This window comes from Ambystoma mexicanum, chromosome 1p, assembly GCF_040938575.1.
Source record: "Ambystoma mexicanum isolate Mex_15411 chromosome 1p, UKY_AmexF1_1, whole genome shotgun sequence".
Taxonomy (NCBI): Eukaryota; Metazoa; Chordata; class Amphibia; order Caudata; family Ambystomatidae; genus Ambystoma; species Ambystoma mexicanum.
In genome coordinates, this window is record NC_090921.1 from 1,132,462,843 (window position 1) to 1,132,480,175 (window position 17,333).

Genomic DNA, 17,333 nt, shown 5'->3' on the forward strand with positions numbered 1-17,333 from the left:
GAAGTAGGAGAGGAGAATGTGCCCAGGAAGCCTTGGGAAGAGTGGTCAGTAAGGAAGGATGCCAGCTAATCCACTGCCCATTCTTAGATACCAAGGGTGTCGTGGAGCCTTTGTATGAGGATGGAATGGTTGACTGTGTCAAAGGTCAAGAAAGATAAGGACAGCAGGAGAGTTGGAGTTCAGAGATGTGAGCACTTCTTCACAGCTGTTCAGAAGAGCAGTTTCCGTGCCTTTGGATGCTCTGAATCCAGGTTGATGGTCGTGGAGAGCACCGACAAGTTCAGTGTGTGAAATGAGTTGTGGCAAAGCCAACTTCTCCAGCAGTTTCCCCATGAAGGGGGTGATGGATATAGGGTGGTAGTTGACAGGACAGGTAGGGTCTGCGGAAGGTTTTTTCAGCAGTGGTCACACAAGGGAGGGCTTAAGGGAGGAGGGGAAAGATCCTGTGAAGAAAGAGTGATTGGAGAAATCAGCGAGAGCAGGGGCACGAGAGCCAATGTTATTTTTGATGGTCCTGAATGGCCCTGGGGAAACCTGCTTAGAGGAGGCCTTCATGGAGCTGACAACTCTGCTAACTTTTTCAGGAATGAAGGAGGAGAATGAGGATGGAGGGTGGGATGGAGGTGAGGGTGTGTGGGACGGGTTGTAAAGGTGTGAAGCAAGGGTGGTCAGGATGTCCTGGGTTTTGGAGGCAAAGTGTGAAGCCAGTGCATTGCAGAGGACCTGGGAGGGAGAGGGGAGGAGGAGACTGAGGAGGGGCTAGATAATTCCCTTGAGATTTTGAAGAGTTCAGCCGTGTTATTGGATGCACAGGGGACCCGTGTCTGAATGTGTGCTCTTTTCTTGGTACGGATGGAATGTCTGTATTGGCTTTAGAGCAGGCGGCAGGCCAGTTGTCAGAGGATAAGCCTGAGGTTTGCCGCTTCCATTCTGCTGCCCTGCACTTACTTTTCCGGGCTGCAGGTTCAGTGTCGTACCAGGTGTTATGCTTAGAGGCAGGTTTCAAGCGGATCCTCATGACTGGGGGAAGAATGTCAAGAGTATTGGTGATGGAAAGGTGGAGTTTGCTAAGGGCAGAGTCAGAGGTAGAGTCAGAGGTGGGGGGTGAGGAGGAATGAAGGTGAAAGCGAAGGCAGCCGCAGACACTTATTCCATGGGGCGGATGTAAGTGAACGAGATTGGTGGGACAATTGGGGGCAGTCAGGGGCCTAAGAGAACTCAAGCGGGAAGAGAGGAGAACATGGTCCGACCAGGAGAGAGGGGTGATTAGTGGGGGGAGAGAGAGAGGTCAGAATGTATGAGGGCACCCAGAGTGTGTCCAGCTGAGTGGGTTGGCCCAGAAGGGAGAATGAAGAGGGAAAGTGAGGTTCAAGGGTCAGTGAAGAGAATGGGTGCAGAGCCTGGGGAGTCCAGTTGGATGTTAAAGTCACCCAGTAGGAGGAGGTTGGATGTGGATGAAAGTAAGGAAGAACAGAAGTCAGCCCTTTCAGAGAGGAACAGGGTGGTGTCACCTGGAGGCTGGTAGATGGTGGCAATGGACAGGGTCGAGGTGGGAGAGATGACCAACTTGCAAACCAGGAATTCAAAGGAACAGTAGAGCTGGGTAGGTAAGATGTAGGCAAGGACTCACTCAGGGAAGATTAAGGAAACCCACTCACCCCTGCCAGTGTGGTAAGGCTGAGGCTTAGAGATGATCTTGAAGCTGTGAGGCAGGAGGGAGTCAAAAGCTGTGACTGAGCTGGCATTAAACCATGTCTTGGTAAGAGCAAGAATGATGAGGTCAATGTCTTTAAGAAGGAGACAGATGTTAGCTGAGTGTTTGTTGGCTGTGTGAGCGTTAAGAATTGCCAGAACGGGGAGGCCTGTGCCTTTGAAGGTTTTCTGAGGTGGTGTACAGGGGCATAGTAGATCAGTCAGAGGAGGAGGAGAGAGAGTAGAAGGCAGAGATGCAGGAGAAGGAAGGAGGTTAATGAGAGAAGGCAGGATCCAGTCAAAGAGGAGGAGGTTGGAGTGTGGACCCTGAACCAGGATAGTGCCAGTGTGATAGACATTAAGAAAACTTTGTGAGGATGAGAAGCTAGCCAAGAGGACTTCCCACTTGGAGCCATCATTAATGGTAGAGCATGTGGAAGGAGAAAGAGTAGAAATGAGATGGGGGGTCCATAGATCTGGAAAGGGGAGACAGAAGAAAACATCAGTGAAAACCTCTCTAGAGGAAGCGCTGACATAAGTGTCTGCGATGAGAAGTCCAGGGTTTGCACTCAAGATATCATTTTTATCCTTTTTTCTATCGGACTTTGTGAGAGAGTGGGGATAGGTGATAGTGTAGCAGTTAGAGAATATGGGAGAAATGGAGAGAGCCACAAGTCGGCAGAAGTTTGGACACAGAAAGAGAGGAGTCGCTGCACAGTACAGTTCTAGCTAAAACTCACCAGGAGGCCTAGTAGGCCTCAATCTCCCTCTCCCCTCTATTTGCCACTTGCAGCTAATCCAGAATAGGGCTGCAAGACTTAACCTTGGCCTCAAGCCCAGGGACTGTATCCCTCCAGCCCTAAAATCTCTCCACTGACTCCCGGTGGCAGCAAGCATCAAACTCAAGACCCTCTGCATCATCCACAAGGCCTTCTGGGGCTTGAGACCAGCTAGAGCCCTATGCTCCTCTAATTCCAACTCTCTGACTGTCAAACGCTTCTATAAGCAGAGAGCAGGTGGAAGAGCTCTCTCTGTGGCTGTGCCTCCCTTTGGAACTGTCTCATTGCCCCTCTCAGATTTGAGCCGGATCTCCTTAAATTCTGTAAACTGCTAAAAACTCTGCTCTTCTCTGCCTCGTTCCCTCTTCCCCTTCCTTGCTAATTGCCCCACCGGGTAACTGATCCTCATGAACCTCACAGGATCTCAGGCCCTTCCTGCCAGCGATTACCAGCAACCACCACCCCCCCAAAGCATGGCCCTGTGGGACACTGCCACTGGCTCCACATACCACAATTGAGAGCTGCATGTACCAGCACTTTGCCTGAGGTGCTCCCCCTGGCTTTCCTTAGCATTCCCTTCTTGGGCACACCTCCTGCACTTGTCCACTCCACTTCTTTCCCTTTCAATTCCCCTCCCCTGCACTTCTCCTCAGTGCACTTGAACGGCCGAATGCCACATGGCCTAGTAGAACCACAACTGTATATATATTATTGTTGCTTTTTTGTTTTCTTGCCATTTCTTTTATGATCAGTAAAATAAAATAAATAAATATTATCCTTTGACCACCCTTATCATATCCGGTTCCCCTTAACTGTGTCTGATCTATTTCCCTTCACCAAACTTGTTCAGTCAATTCCCTTTCACAACATTTTCCCATGCTGTGCCCATTTAATGAACGGGTGGGCATTCTCCTTCTCTTTACCCCGCCTGTCTGCTTTCACTCGGCTCTCATCTTCAGGCTGCTTCCCTGGACACTCTTGCTATCTGTCCTTATGCCTTCCTACTGTTAATCCCTGCTTCAATTATATTTTGCCTTAGCCTTCAATTATTATCACCTTCTTGTGCCCTATGCTAATTTCCTCTGCCAGCTCCTTTTATACCATTTGAATTCACCTCCACATCTGTTTGATCCCCCCTTTCGACTCAAAACTCCTCAACAAATCCTGTGACCCTTTTACTGCATCAACCCCTCCTCACTCCCTCACCTTGCTTGATGTGACCATTCACCCGCCATGCCTGTGGGGCCAGCTGCTTCGGAATGGCCCATCTTCTTCTATTTCCCTTTGCTGCTCTGCTCTGAGGGGCCAGATTCTCAAATCTTTTTATTTTTATAGAAGCAGCCCAATTCTCAAAGGGCATCCGATTGCTGTCATCCAGATGCCTTTTCCACCTTAGTGTATTTGCGCAAATAAAGGGACATTCCTGCACATTTAAAAGCACATCCCGAATTCACAAGCGGATGCACTTTTTAAATACACAGCAATTAGGAGCATGCCCTCACACCCGTTGGGAACAGGCACAGGTGGAGGAGGAAATGATGGCAGGGTAATTTCTGACCCTGTCATGATTTGTTTCTGAAGTGTGACAGCAGCAGGGATGGATTTAAAAAGATATTGGGCCGATTCATGGAACAAATGTGCATCGAAAATCTTGGCGCAAGCTGGCGCAAGCGTGAAAAAGCCTGCGCGTGTTTATTGCGGGATGTGCGCCAAATCCTTGCGTGGCGCACACGTCATTCCAACATCCCGAACGCTGTGCGTGATGCGCACAGTGATACCTCACAACATCGGCGCACACACCAAAAAGGGGGTGGGACACGGGGCGTAACACGCGGAATGGGTGTTAGGAAAGATTTCTTAATAGTGGGTAATTTTCCTTCCATGTGGCAACCCCTAAACGTTTTGCTGTTGTTTTCACCAGGATCTAGACTTTGCCAGAGAAGTGTAGCCTTCTGCCACACTCCTCTGGGCTTTTGCTCCATTATTACAGGGAAACTGACATGCCCTTAAGACAGTCAGTACCGGGAAACGTTGTTTTCCGTAGTTCTTTTATCATATTGCAGCTTTTGCGCAACATGGCAGAAGAGGGCACTGTAAGATAAGTTACTGCTCTCTTGGGTCTCTAGTCTTCTACAGGCCCTAGATACGCTCTTTGGATTGTAAATGAACGGTGCAAGTGAATCACGGACGGGACTGGTGGCAGCGATCGTTTCTTTGTGTTTTTGAGCTCCTTTTGGCGTTTAAGCGCGTTTCTCACGCTTAGCCCAAAATGGTGGCCTGGCTCCCAAAATGGCCAGACCACAAGGCTCTTTGTCCTGTCCGCTGACCGTCTTGCCCCCTTCACCTTCCCCAGGTCGAGCCGACCTGGGGCCTTCCTTATTTGGGCATGTACTTTCCCGCGAAACACAGATGCTTTTGTGGGCTTCTACAGGCCTTGTGTGTGCCTCCAGAATGTGGGCTGGGATGTCTGGTCCCAATACACATCCTGGGTGCCAGAGAGTCTAGGGTGGTGTGAATGCCTGGGACCTCCGTGGTCCGTGATAGGTCCACGTATGGTGTGAGTGTTTTGTGAGCAGATCTCCCATTGGGTCCCCTCCGTTTTGGCGCGAAGGGAACCGTGGATAAGAGGGGGCTGGAAACACCACTACCATGTCGATCTCCTGAGTTCTCACGAACAAAGGAATACAGGAGCCAAGTATCCTGCAACCACGAGACTGAACCGAGGAATCGCTGGTGACCCGCTGAAGGAATGCTCCTCTGCACTGCAGTCGCTTTGTGAAACCCTTTCTACCTCTGATCGAACGAGAAGGCCTGTACTGGTACTTCGACCCCTTGGAATAGTGGGAACAACTATTCTCGGCATCTTCACCATCTCCTGCACGTAAGCCTTCGGAAGTGTCTCTAGGCAATCCAGCAGGCCTACCAGCCTACCCGGGAGTCTTGCTCTGTAACCGCCATCAGGTTGTGTTGTATTACGAGTCCTTGTCACTCTCACACGATTCGTACACTTGGCATTCCCAGGTCTGAAGTGAGTAGTGTACATTGGGCTGAAATACACACGGCCGCTCCGTTGCCCTGCTGTGGTAACAAACTGTGCGGGTTCACTGCGTTTGGGACGTCCTCAACTCAACTTCTGATGCTGCGGAATCTACACGACACCGAGACGTCCCCTGCTCGTATCTGAACCTGCCAGCACCGAAACTGACGCGGAGAAGCCTGGGTCTGCCTGCATCGGGGACCGGTGAGTAGCATCGCTAGGAACTGGTCGCCCTCCTGCAGTAGCCCATAGCTTTTCCCCGCTGTGCCTAACAGCACGCCTTTCCGTCTCGCACTCTGCTTCTGCCCACAGCGGATGCTACGCTTGAGTCACGGAGCTCTGTTCATCTTCATTTGTTCATTGAACTTAACTGCCTGATTCCCTCGAAGAGACTCCCCTTTTGCCCATTGGCACCAGTGTGTGCAGGTACTTTTGAGCACAAGGCTCCACTCTTCGTAGGGCTTGGACTTCCTTTTAGTTAGGTGCCTCTGAGGGCGGACTGGGTCTAATTATTACTCACACTGCCTGTTTTCCTCCCCATCTAGGTGGTCTACACATTTCGTGCGTCTAACTCATTAGACTCGTTTGTATTTGTATATATATTGTATTAGATTTGTATGTGTTGGTTTACTTGAGTTTTATTGTGATTTCTCGCTACGGTCAATGTTACAAAGGCCTTGTAATAAATGTGTCTATATTTTTAATATAACATCTGCTTGGAGTAATTTGTAAGTGTCCTTGCTTTGTGTGCTCATTGTGGGCTTTCAGTCACTCTCACCCCTCTTGAGACCTAGTCTTGACCGCCGCGATCGCTACCCTGATTGGTCTGGCTTGTCCAAAGATTACCCTGTTCCAAGAAACTAGGCTGGCCTTCTGAACCTCTGCCCCTCCAGGACAGAGTTCAGAAATCCATTTTAACAAATTGGTGTACAGCGGTGGGATCCGACTGAGGGTATCCAGTGTTGCGCACGAGCGAAGGCATTTCAAGTTATTCCTACCAGGACACGTAGTGAATTATTGTAGTATAACTTTTAAAAGGCCATAGTCCTATCGTACAGTATGGAAACAAATACCTTGTTAACTTTAAATGCTTCTCAATCCGAAACATTGAAAAAGGTGCGTGCGGAGAGCGGTGTCTCCTCTCAAGGCACCGAAATGGATATGATCCAAAGAATTGTGGCGTGGCAAGAAGCGCAGCTTGATGCTATAACTTCTGAGGACAGTGCGGAAGGAGGTGGGGCTGCTCTCACTGGTAGAACCGATGGTTCTGCCGCTGCACTGGTCCACCGCGACCACGAGGAAAGGGAGGATGAGATGTCTAATGTTTCCTCTGCCAGTGTTGATGGGGAGGCCATGCTTGAATTCAAGAAGCAACAACTGCTGTTTAGGCAGAAGGAGCTTGATTTCAACATGACCAAACTAAAAATCGAACAGGCCGAAAAACAGAAAGACAGGGATCACCAGTTGGAACTGGCCAAACTTCAGGTTGCAAATGGATCCAAGGGTCCTGGACATGGGTCTGTGGCCTCCTCTCATCCACGGTTTCCAAAAGATCTGCTCAGTGTGTATGAGGAAAAGAATGACATTATGGACTGGCTGAATACGTTTGAGTGTGCATGCGAAGTTCAACAAGTTGACAATGCTGATAAGATTGCCTGGTTACTCAGCAGACTGCCCCATTCTGGCTGTAGTGCCATTATGGAAATGCCAAAGGCTGAGCGAGCGGATTTCGCAATGTTAAAGCAAACTCTCATTTTAAAGTTTGGAAAGACTCCTGCCCAATATTTAAAACGATTCCAAGAGTATAAGAAAAAAGAAGGTGGTACTTGGGTATCTTATGGAACCGAATCCTTAAAAAACTTGACTGGCTGGGCGAAGGTTATAAGGTTTCTACCTTTGAAGGCATGATAAGTCTTGTCATGCTGGAACATATTTTTGCATCTTCTTCCCCGGAGCTTAAGCAGCATTTGGCCGATTCGAAGGAGATAGATCCTAAGAAGCTAGCCATTGCCGCAGATTTATGCGTGTCACATCGAGTGTCCCATAAGGACAAAACTCATCCTGGTAAGCAGGAGGAAGGGAAAAAGTCCAAAGATAAGGAGGGTGGAGAATCTGATAAATCTTCTTCTCAAAAGGGCCACAAAATGAAAAATAAGGGTAAGGCACAAGAGAACTCACAGGGTAGTGGAGGTCAGCCTCCGAAACAGAACTCTGGTTACAATAAGCCTCCCTATGTAAACAGACCCAATGGATCTTGCTTTGCTTGTGGAGCAACTGACCACGTGAAGGGGGATACCCGGTGTAAGTTTAAACATTTGGGGGTCCACTCCGCTAATCTGGCCTTCTCCTCCTACGAGGAAGAAGAGATTACAGGAGCATCCTTCTCCTCAGACTCCTTCCCCAGCGGGATAGAAGCTGAGGTAGTTTTAGTTTCCCTGGGTTCCTGGGAGCCTAAAGTCGCAGAGGCTTATGCTAGGATTCCAGATAATACCAAGCACTACTTTAAAGACAGTGTGCTGATCAATGGAGTGGATACTCCAGCTCTTAGGGATAGTGGGTGCAGTCGAACTGTAGTGGATTCTACCTTGGTAGACTCAGAGGAAGTTGCCAGAGCTACTCTGATGCCCACTAAGTTGGCTGACGGCCCACCTCGCATGTTTCCAGTAATACCTGTAAATCTTACTTTAAATGGTACAGCAGTTAGGATTCCAGTGAGCATTCAGAGAAACGTCCCAGGAAAGGTCTTGTTAGGCAACGATCTCAGAGCTTTAGGGCTCGTAGGAGACACTGCCGACAGACCCTGCACACGGTCACAAACATGGGCAGCATTGGCCAAGACCAATACGCCGCCCCAGCCGAAGGGGAAATCCAAGGCGAAAGGAGTAAGCAAGTCAAGAAGAGGGAAAGAGAACATTCCCCCGAAATCGCCTACCACTGCGGTGGAGGAAGTTGGTCAATCGCCCGGGCCTGACGAGGAGGTGGCGATGCCTGAAGTATTTGACCCCAACGACCATCCTGAACTAAAAGACTTGTTAGTAGAAGGTGGTCCTGACAGGGAAGAATTCAGTAAAGGCCAACGTGAGTGCCCATCTGTGGAAGGCCTAAGGAGACAGGCCTGCTCCCAGCTTGAGGGTGAACCTCCTGGGACGCATCGGATTTATTGGGAAGGTGGACTCCTGTATAGCGAGCCCACATAGTCTACAGAAGGAGACCATAGGAGGTTGGTGGTTCCCCTTGCTGTAAGACCCTTCCTCCTGCAGCTGGCGCATGAAGTGCCCCTTGCTGGTCACCTTGGTATTAAGAGGACCAAGTAAAGGTTATCCATGCACTTCTACTGGCCCAAGATGGGGGTGCAAGTAGAAAGTCACTGCAGGAGTTGTGCCTCCTGCCAGTTATCTGGTAAGAGTGGCTCAACAATCCAAGCTCCATTGGTACCACTCCCAGTTGTGGGAATACCATTCGAAAGGGTAGGGATCGACATCGTTGGTCCCCTTGACCCGCAGACATCCTCAGGCAATAGGTTTATCTTGGTGCTGGTAGACTATGCTACCAGATATCCTGAGGCCATCCCATTGAAAACTTTAACTGCCAAGTCAGTTGCAAAAGCGTTACTTGGCATCTTTACTAGGGTTGGCTTCCCTAAAGAGGTTGTGTCTGACAGAGGCAGCAACTTTATGTCAAAGTATATGCAGGCTATGTGGAAAGAATGTGCGGTCACCTACAAGTTCTCTTCTGCATACCACCCCCAGACCAATGGTCTGGTGGAACGTTTCAACAGAACGTTAAAAAGCATGATTGGGGCTCTGGAAGAACCTCAGAGAAGGAAATGGGATCTTCTTTTACCATGCTTACTGTTTGCCTACCGAGAGGTACAACAGGAGGGTGTTGGCTTCAGCCCCTTCGAACTTCTATTCGGTCATCCTGTATGGGGTCCTTTAGCCATAGTCAAAGAGGGATGGGAGATGCCCACTCCCCCTGTTGCAACCAACGTGGTAGATTATGTGCTGGGGCTCAGAAAACAGATGGTACTTCTGATGGGCTTGGCTTGTGATAAATTGAAGGCTGGACAATCGCTGGTGAAACATTGGTACGACCAGAAAGCTTCCCTCATCAACTTTACACCTGGTCAACAAGTCCTGATCATGAATCCCATAAGGCCTCGAGCTTTACAGGACAAATGGTCAGGCCCTTACACAGTGGTGGAGCCCCTGGGTGAGGTTAACTATTTAGTGGACCTTGGAAGGCCTGGACAGGCTCCAAAAGTGTTCCACATAAATAGACTGAAGGCTTTCGTCCCAAGAGTCGAAATCGCAGCACTGCTACTGACTTCAGATGTTGAGGAAGAGGAGGCTGAACCTCTCCCTGACGTGTTCCAAAGCGGTCCTTCAGATAGCTCCTTTGAGGGTGTCCGAGTGGCCCCTCACCTGACTTCTAATCAGCAGGCTGAGGTGAAAAGTTTGCTTGGGCAGTTTTCCCCCCTGTTTTCACAGTCGCCTGGTTTGACACCTTGGTGCAAACATAACATAGACACAGGAGACAGTGTACCTACCAAGAGTAGGGGATACAGGATGTCAGACAAAGTACGGTCTTACATTAAGACCGAGGTCAACAAGATGTTAGACCTTGGGGTGAATGAACCCTCTAGTAGTCCTTGGTCCAGCCCGGTGGTTTTGGTTCCAAAGGCAGGCACTTCTGACTTGAGGTTCTGCATGGATTACAGGGCTCTGAATGCTGTCACCAAGGCAGATGCACACCCCTTGCCTCAAACAGATGAGCTGGTGGATACTTTGGGTGCCTCCAAGTACCTCAGCACGTTTGACCTCACTGCGGGCTATTGGCTAATAGCTTTAGCAGAACATGCCAAGGAGAAGACAGCGTTTTCTACTCCAGACGGCCTTTACCAGTTCAGGGTAATGCCGTTCGGGTTAAAGAATGCACCTGCCACTTTTCAGAGGCTTGTGAATCATGTGTTGAATGGGTTGGACGAATTCTGTCTTGCATACCTGGATGATACAGCAGTTTCCAGTGCCACCTGGGAAGACTATGTGAAACACCTCAGGATTGTGCTCCAGGCTCTTCAGAAAGAACACTTGACCATAAAGGCTAGTAAATGCCAGATTGGACAAGGCTCAGTGGTTTACCTTGGACATGAAGTAGGTGGAGGGAGAATACAGCCTCTTCCCAGTAAAGTACAAGCAGTACAAGACTGGCCTACCCCCACTACACAGACCCAAGTGAGAGCCTTCTTAGGACTCACGGGGTATTACCGTAACTTCATGGCAGACTATGACACCATAGCTGCCCCTCTGACTGCCCTCACTACTCCGAAGAAACCCAAGAAGGTAACTTGGACCGACGAGTGTGAGAAGGCCTTCAATGGCTTAAAAGAATCCTTGTGCCAGGCCCCTGTCCTCAGGGCCCCTGATTATCAAAGACCTTTTATTGTGCAGACGGACGCCTCTGACACTGGGATAGAAGCTGTACTATCACAAGTAGATGAGAAGGGTAAGGAACACCCTATTGGTTTTATTAGTCGCCAGCTTGAGGACAGAGAGCCTAGATGGTCCACAGTGGAGAAAGAATGTTTCTCTGTTGTGTGGGCCCTACGGAAGCTGAGGCCCTACCTCTATGGGACCCACTTCTCTGTGCAAACTGACCATAAGCCCTTAAAGTGGCTAATGAACATGAAGTGAGAGAATCCAAAGTTGCTTAGGTGGTCCATAAGTCTACAAGGCTTCGACTTCACTATTGAGCATAGGCCAGGTGTCCAACATAGCAATGCTGATAGGTTGTCCAGAATGTTTAACCGACCTGAACAAGAGACTCATCCAGGGGTGGATTAGTTCCCCCTGTCCATAGTCTGGGAGGGGCGAGTGTTAGGAAAGATTTCTTAATAGTGGGTAATTTTCCTTCCATGTGGCAACCCCTAAACTTTTTGCTGTTGTTTTCACCAGGATCTAGACTTTTCCAGAGAAGTGCAGCCTTCTGCCGCACTCCTCTGGGCTTTTGCTCCATTCTTACGGGGAAACTGACATGCCCTTAAGACAGTCAGTACCGGGAAACGTTGTTTTCCGTAGTTCTTTTATCGTGTTGCAGCTTTCGCGCAACATGGCACAAGAGGGCACTGTAAGCTAAGTTACTGCTCTCTTGGGTCTCTAGTCTTCTACAGGCCCTAGATACTCTCTTTGGATTGTAAATGAACGGTGCAAGTGAATCATGGACGGGACTGGTGGCAGCGATCGTTTCTTTGTGTTTCTAAGCTCCTTTTGGCGTTTAAGCGCGTTTCTCGCGCATAGCCCAAAATGGCGGCCTGGCTCCCAAAATGGCCAGACCACGAGGCTCTTTGTCCTGTCCGCTGACCATCTTGCCCCCTTCACCTTCCCCAGGTCGAGCCGACCCGGGGCCTTCCTTATTTGGGCATGTACTTTCCCGCGAAACACAGATGCTTTCGCGGGCTTCTACAGGCCTTGTTTGTGCCTCCAGGATGTGGGCTGGGATGTCTGGTCCCAATACACATCCTGGGTGCCAGAGAGTCTAGGGTGGTGTGAATGCCTGGGACCTCCGTGGTCCGTGATAGGTCCACATATGGTGTGAGTGTTTTGTGAGCAGATCTCCCATTGGGTCCCCTCCATTTTGGCCCGAAGGGAACCGTGGATAAGAGGGGGCTGGAAACACCACTACCATGTCGATCTCCTGAGTTCTCACGAACAAAGGAATACAGGAGCCAAGTATCCTGCAACCACGAGGCTGAACCGAGGAATCGCTGGTGACCCGCTGAAGGACTGCTCCTCTGTCGCTTTGTGAAACCCTTTCTAACTCTGATCGAATGAGAAGGCATGTACTGGTACTTCGACCCCTTGGTATCGTGGGAACAACTATTCTCGGCATCTTCACCATCTCCTGCACGTAAGCCTTCGGAAGTGTCTCTGGGCCATCCAGCAGACTGACCAGCCTACCCAGGAGTCTTGCTCTGTAACCGCCATCAGATTGTGTTGTATTACGAGTCCTTGTCACTCTCACACGATTCGTACACTTGCCATTCCCAGGACTGAAGTGAATAGTGTACATTGGGCTGAAATACACACGGCCGCTCCGTTGCCCTGCTGTGGTAACAAACTGCGGGTTCACTGCGCTTGGGACGTTCTCAACTCAACTTCTGCTGCTGCGGAATCTACACAACGCCAAGTCGTCCCCTGCTCGTATCTGAACCTGCCAGCACCGAAACTGACGCAGAGAAGCCTGGGTCTGCCTGCATCGGGGACCGGTGAGTAGCATCGCTAGGAACTGGTCGCCCTGCTGCAGTAGCCCATAGCATTTCCCCACTGTGCCTAACAGCACGCCTTTCTGTCTCGCGCTCTGCTTCTGCCCACAGTGGAGGCTGCGCTTGAGTCACGGAGCTCTGTTCATCTTCATTTGTTCATCAAACTAAACTGCCTGATTCCTTCGAAGTGACTCCACTTTTGCCCTTTGGCACCAGCGTGTGCAGGTACTTTTGAGCACAAGGCTCCACTCTTCGCAGGGCTTGGACTTCCTTTTAGTTAGGTGCCTCTGAAGGCAGACTGGGTCTAATTATTATTCGCACTGCCTGTTTTGCTCCCCATCTAGGTGGTCTACACATTTCGTGCGTCTAACTCGTTAGACTTGTTTGTATTTGTATATATATTGTATTAGATTTGTATCTGTTGGTTTACTTGAGTTTTATTGTGATTTCTCGCTACGGTCAATGTTACAAAGGCCTTGTAATAAATGTGCCTATATTTTTAATATAACACCTGCTTGGAGTAATTTGTAAGTGTCCTTGCTTTGTGTGCTCATTGCGGGCTTTCAGTCACCCTCACCCCTCTTGAGACCTAGTCTTGACCGCCGCGATCGCTACCCTGATTGGTCTGGCTTGTCCAGAGGTTACCCTGTTCCAAGAAACTAGGCTGGCCTTCCGATCCTCTGCCCCTCCAGGACAGAGTTCAGAAATCCATCTTAACAATGGGGAACAACGTGTGAAAAAGAAGGCGTAACTGGGGAAGTACTGCAGGGAAATACACGGAACGCCCACACGCCCGCGAACAACACGTATTCATGGAATCGAATACGGGAAACCCGCGCACACTAAAAGACGCGTACAGGTGTCAGCGCACATCCGCCACACAAAGGCAGGCTGAAGCATCCCCACGCACAGTATAAAAGTGTGCGCAACAACAAACACATATATACAGCTACGATGAATGCCCCATTTGTCATAGCACTGATCGTGGGACACCGCAGGAGGAGGGGAATAGCCAGGCCCCAGTTTTTTGCCCCGGACCAGCCTTTTTCGGATGCCTGACAACCAGGTCTATGGCAGGTATAGGTTTCCACCTCATATCATCCTAGACCTGGTCAGGTAGTGGGAAGATGACCTTACATCCCCCAACCTGTGCTCCCAAGCAATGAGCCTCTTGGAGAAGGTGCTCAATGTCCTGCATTTTTTGGCCACTGGGCCATTTCAGCGGACAACTGCCATAGTGGGGCGGGGTCTTACAGGCCACGCAGTCACGCTGCCTACACCAGGTGTTGACAATCATGACTGCGCGCCCCTCAGTCCACAAGCACATATACATGCCCAGAACACCCACAGAAAGGCAGGCCGTGGTCCAGGACTTCTACAGGGTGGCACACTTCCCCAAAGTGCTCGGTGCCATAGATTGCGCCCATGTGGCCCTACGTCCACCTAGGGCCACTGAGCACATCTATCGAAACCGCAAGCACTGTCATTCCATCAACGTGCAGGTTGTATGCGATGCAAAGGGAATCATCACCTCTGTCTATGCAAACTACCCTGGATCAACCCATGACAGTTTCATATACAGAGTGTCCGCCCTGAGCCGGCCCTGGAAGCTGGGAAGCATGACGACACATGGCTCCTAGGTGAGTACAAATGCCTGTGCACATGCATGCATGTCACACACAGAAAATACACAACTCTTGCCGGTCAAGTGGCAAAGCGAGTAGAGAGCTCGCTTTGACATCAGTGCAGAGCTTGCTAACGCAGGTTTGAATTCCAGCGGGGCCAAACTCAGCCTTTCATCCTTCTGAGGTCGATAAATGAGCACCACACACCATGGGTAATAATAAGCAGCGCTCAGATACCTGAAGGTTCGTAGCGCTGTATAAATGCCAAATTATTTTTTTATTTTATCTAATCACAACCATTACGACCTCCCCAGGTGACAGTGCCTACTCTCTGAGCAACCACATGATGACGCCAATCTGGAACCCCACCACACCACCCCAGGTAAGATACAACGCTGCCCATATTGCAACCAGGGCCATAGTGGAGCGCACATTCGGAGTGCTCAAGTCACGCTTCCGCTCCCTTGACCGCTCTGGTGGCCAGCTAATATATGCACCCTCAGTAGTGTGCAGGATCATTGTGGCAGCATGTGTCCTGCATAATGTTGCAACGCGGCAGGACGTACTGCTGGACATGGTGGTGCCCCCACATACCCAAACACAGGCACAGGCGCTGCCCATGGGAGAGGAAAGGGCAAGTGGCGAGGCAGCCCGGACCCTGCTTGTGGCCACATTTTTCACCTAAACTCCCACTCCTGCGGAGTGCACACAGGCCTGGCACATACCAGGTGACAATCGATGATGACAAAGAGACAGTCAACTGTCACAACCTTACCACCCTGAGGATGTTGCCATGGGAGTGCTACATTGTGTGCATCCCTAGCTACTTAAACATAACCAATCACGTGTGACCAGAAGGAACACATGCAAGGTGTGTATCTTACCCCCCACAAAACAGGCCATGACAATCCCTGGTATGTCACCCAAACCCTCCCAATCCACATCACCCTTGTCTGCCACACCATGACATGGCATGCAACAGCAAAAGGCCAACACATGACCAATAATATACAAAGTGACATGTGATGAAGGGAAAGTGGCCCGAGACAATGATGCCTGACATGGAATCAGATGAAATGACTGACAACAACCTCCCACACATACCAAGTCATACACAAATGCTGTACACCAATGGTAGCTTCAACACAGCACTGAATGCCTGTTCACATGCACTTTGGCAAGGCAAAATTGCCACTCCCAAACCTGTGTGCTGTGTGTCTCCTGCTACACACTGCTCAGCACAGAGCACAGTGAGCCGCCATTGTGTTGGGGATACACCTTGGGCATCACATCAAAAGGACAAATTAACAAATGTTCGCATTGACGCATGTCAAGGACCCCCAAATGGTAATTGATCAAGCGCTGCAGGGACACGCTGCCGAGAAGGCAATATGTGTGCACCTGTGGGCATGGAAGGGTGGTTGTACGTGTGGTGGAGCATTGTGCAACTGTGTGTGTCAGTAGGGACATGCACTCAATATATGCATGTCAAATCAAGTGACCCTCAGTGTCCTATACACATCACATGTGAACATTGCCCATGTGTACACCCCAGTATGTCAAACCACAAAAATCCCCTGGCACCTGAAAAGTAAATACAACACAGGAACAGCCATTGACCAGCAGAACACATCATGTAAATAGTACCCCACAATGACATTGTCAGAGAGTGCCCAAACACTGTAGCCCAGGCTTATTGTCCAACAACAAAAGGCCCTCCCTCATTTACACATCACCATGACCTTCTGAACAACTGTATCTGGGGTATGTAGCCTTCTCCCTTTTAGTCTACCTGGCTACAGGATCCCAATACCCCTTGGTCTTCATGTTCCACCTTGCGTGTAAATAAGGTCCAGCCCCCTCGGAGGCCTCCTTGACTGGTAAAAATACCAAATCGCAGAGAACGCCAAGTAGCCAAACCCGAAAAAAACAGGTAAAAAGCCTCTCGGCACAAAATAACCCTGGAAGAGTCTCCAGTAGATTACTCGAAGTGGAAAAAAAGTCCTGGCACATGTACAAGCAGAATGATCAAGCTACCAAGATAGCAAATTTCAACAATGATTCAACAGGAAGGGTACCTTTTTTCCGGAAACAACATACAATGAGGATGCAACAACTGATGGGTAGTGTCACAGCTCCGGTCTCCAGGCGCAGGAATGGCACGAACCAACCACCCCCTCCATGGTCTGGGCACTTGCAAGGTAAAACTTACACAGTCCTCCGAGACCGCGGTGTGGAACGAGGGTCAGGGATCCGTTGGTTGGACAGGTAATGGTATTCAGGATAACCGGAAAGAGTGGCAGGAGAGGGGAGTTGGATTTGCAAAGGAAAGTAGGCAAAATACAAAATACAACTATTGACAATAACACATACTCAATCAGAGAAACCATGTTCTACATGCACATAGTACGAAATGAGTGAAATGCAAGACAAAGAGAGACTTATCTCTGGGGTGAGTGCTGGCCTCCTGCCTGCGCACTCTCAGGCCGGGTAACAGGATCAGTTCAATGCTGCAAAGAAAGCATGAGTTACTAATCTGAGTGTGTTTACAACACACACACAACAACATTCCTGCCCCAAAGTAAGTGACTTCTCCACAAACAAACACCCTTATCTGCTGCTATGTACGTATATGTTAGCTTGCCTCTGTGATGGTTCATACACTGTCAATGCAGTAAGGCGGGCGCACGTGGGCGCGCGATAAATGGAAGACCAATGTGTCAAGAATCACACATGATAGAATGGTCCCTGGGTGACCTGCTAGACGCGTATAGCGAGGTGCGACTTCAGTACAAGTCGTGTTCTGGCAGCCGTGGATTACAATAGGTAGTGCAAGTGGCAATTTGCACAGACAAATGATATGCACTGCACACGAGTCTGTGCCTTGCTGGGTGTCCCTGTGCGCTGCATAAGTTTCTGGCTCAGAACGCTACTGCGCT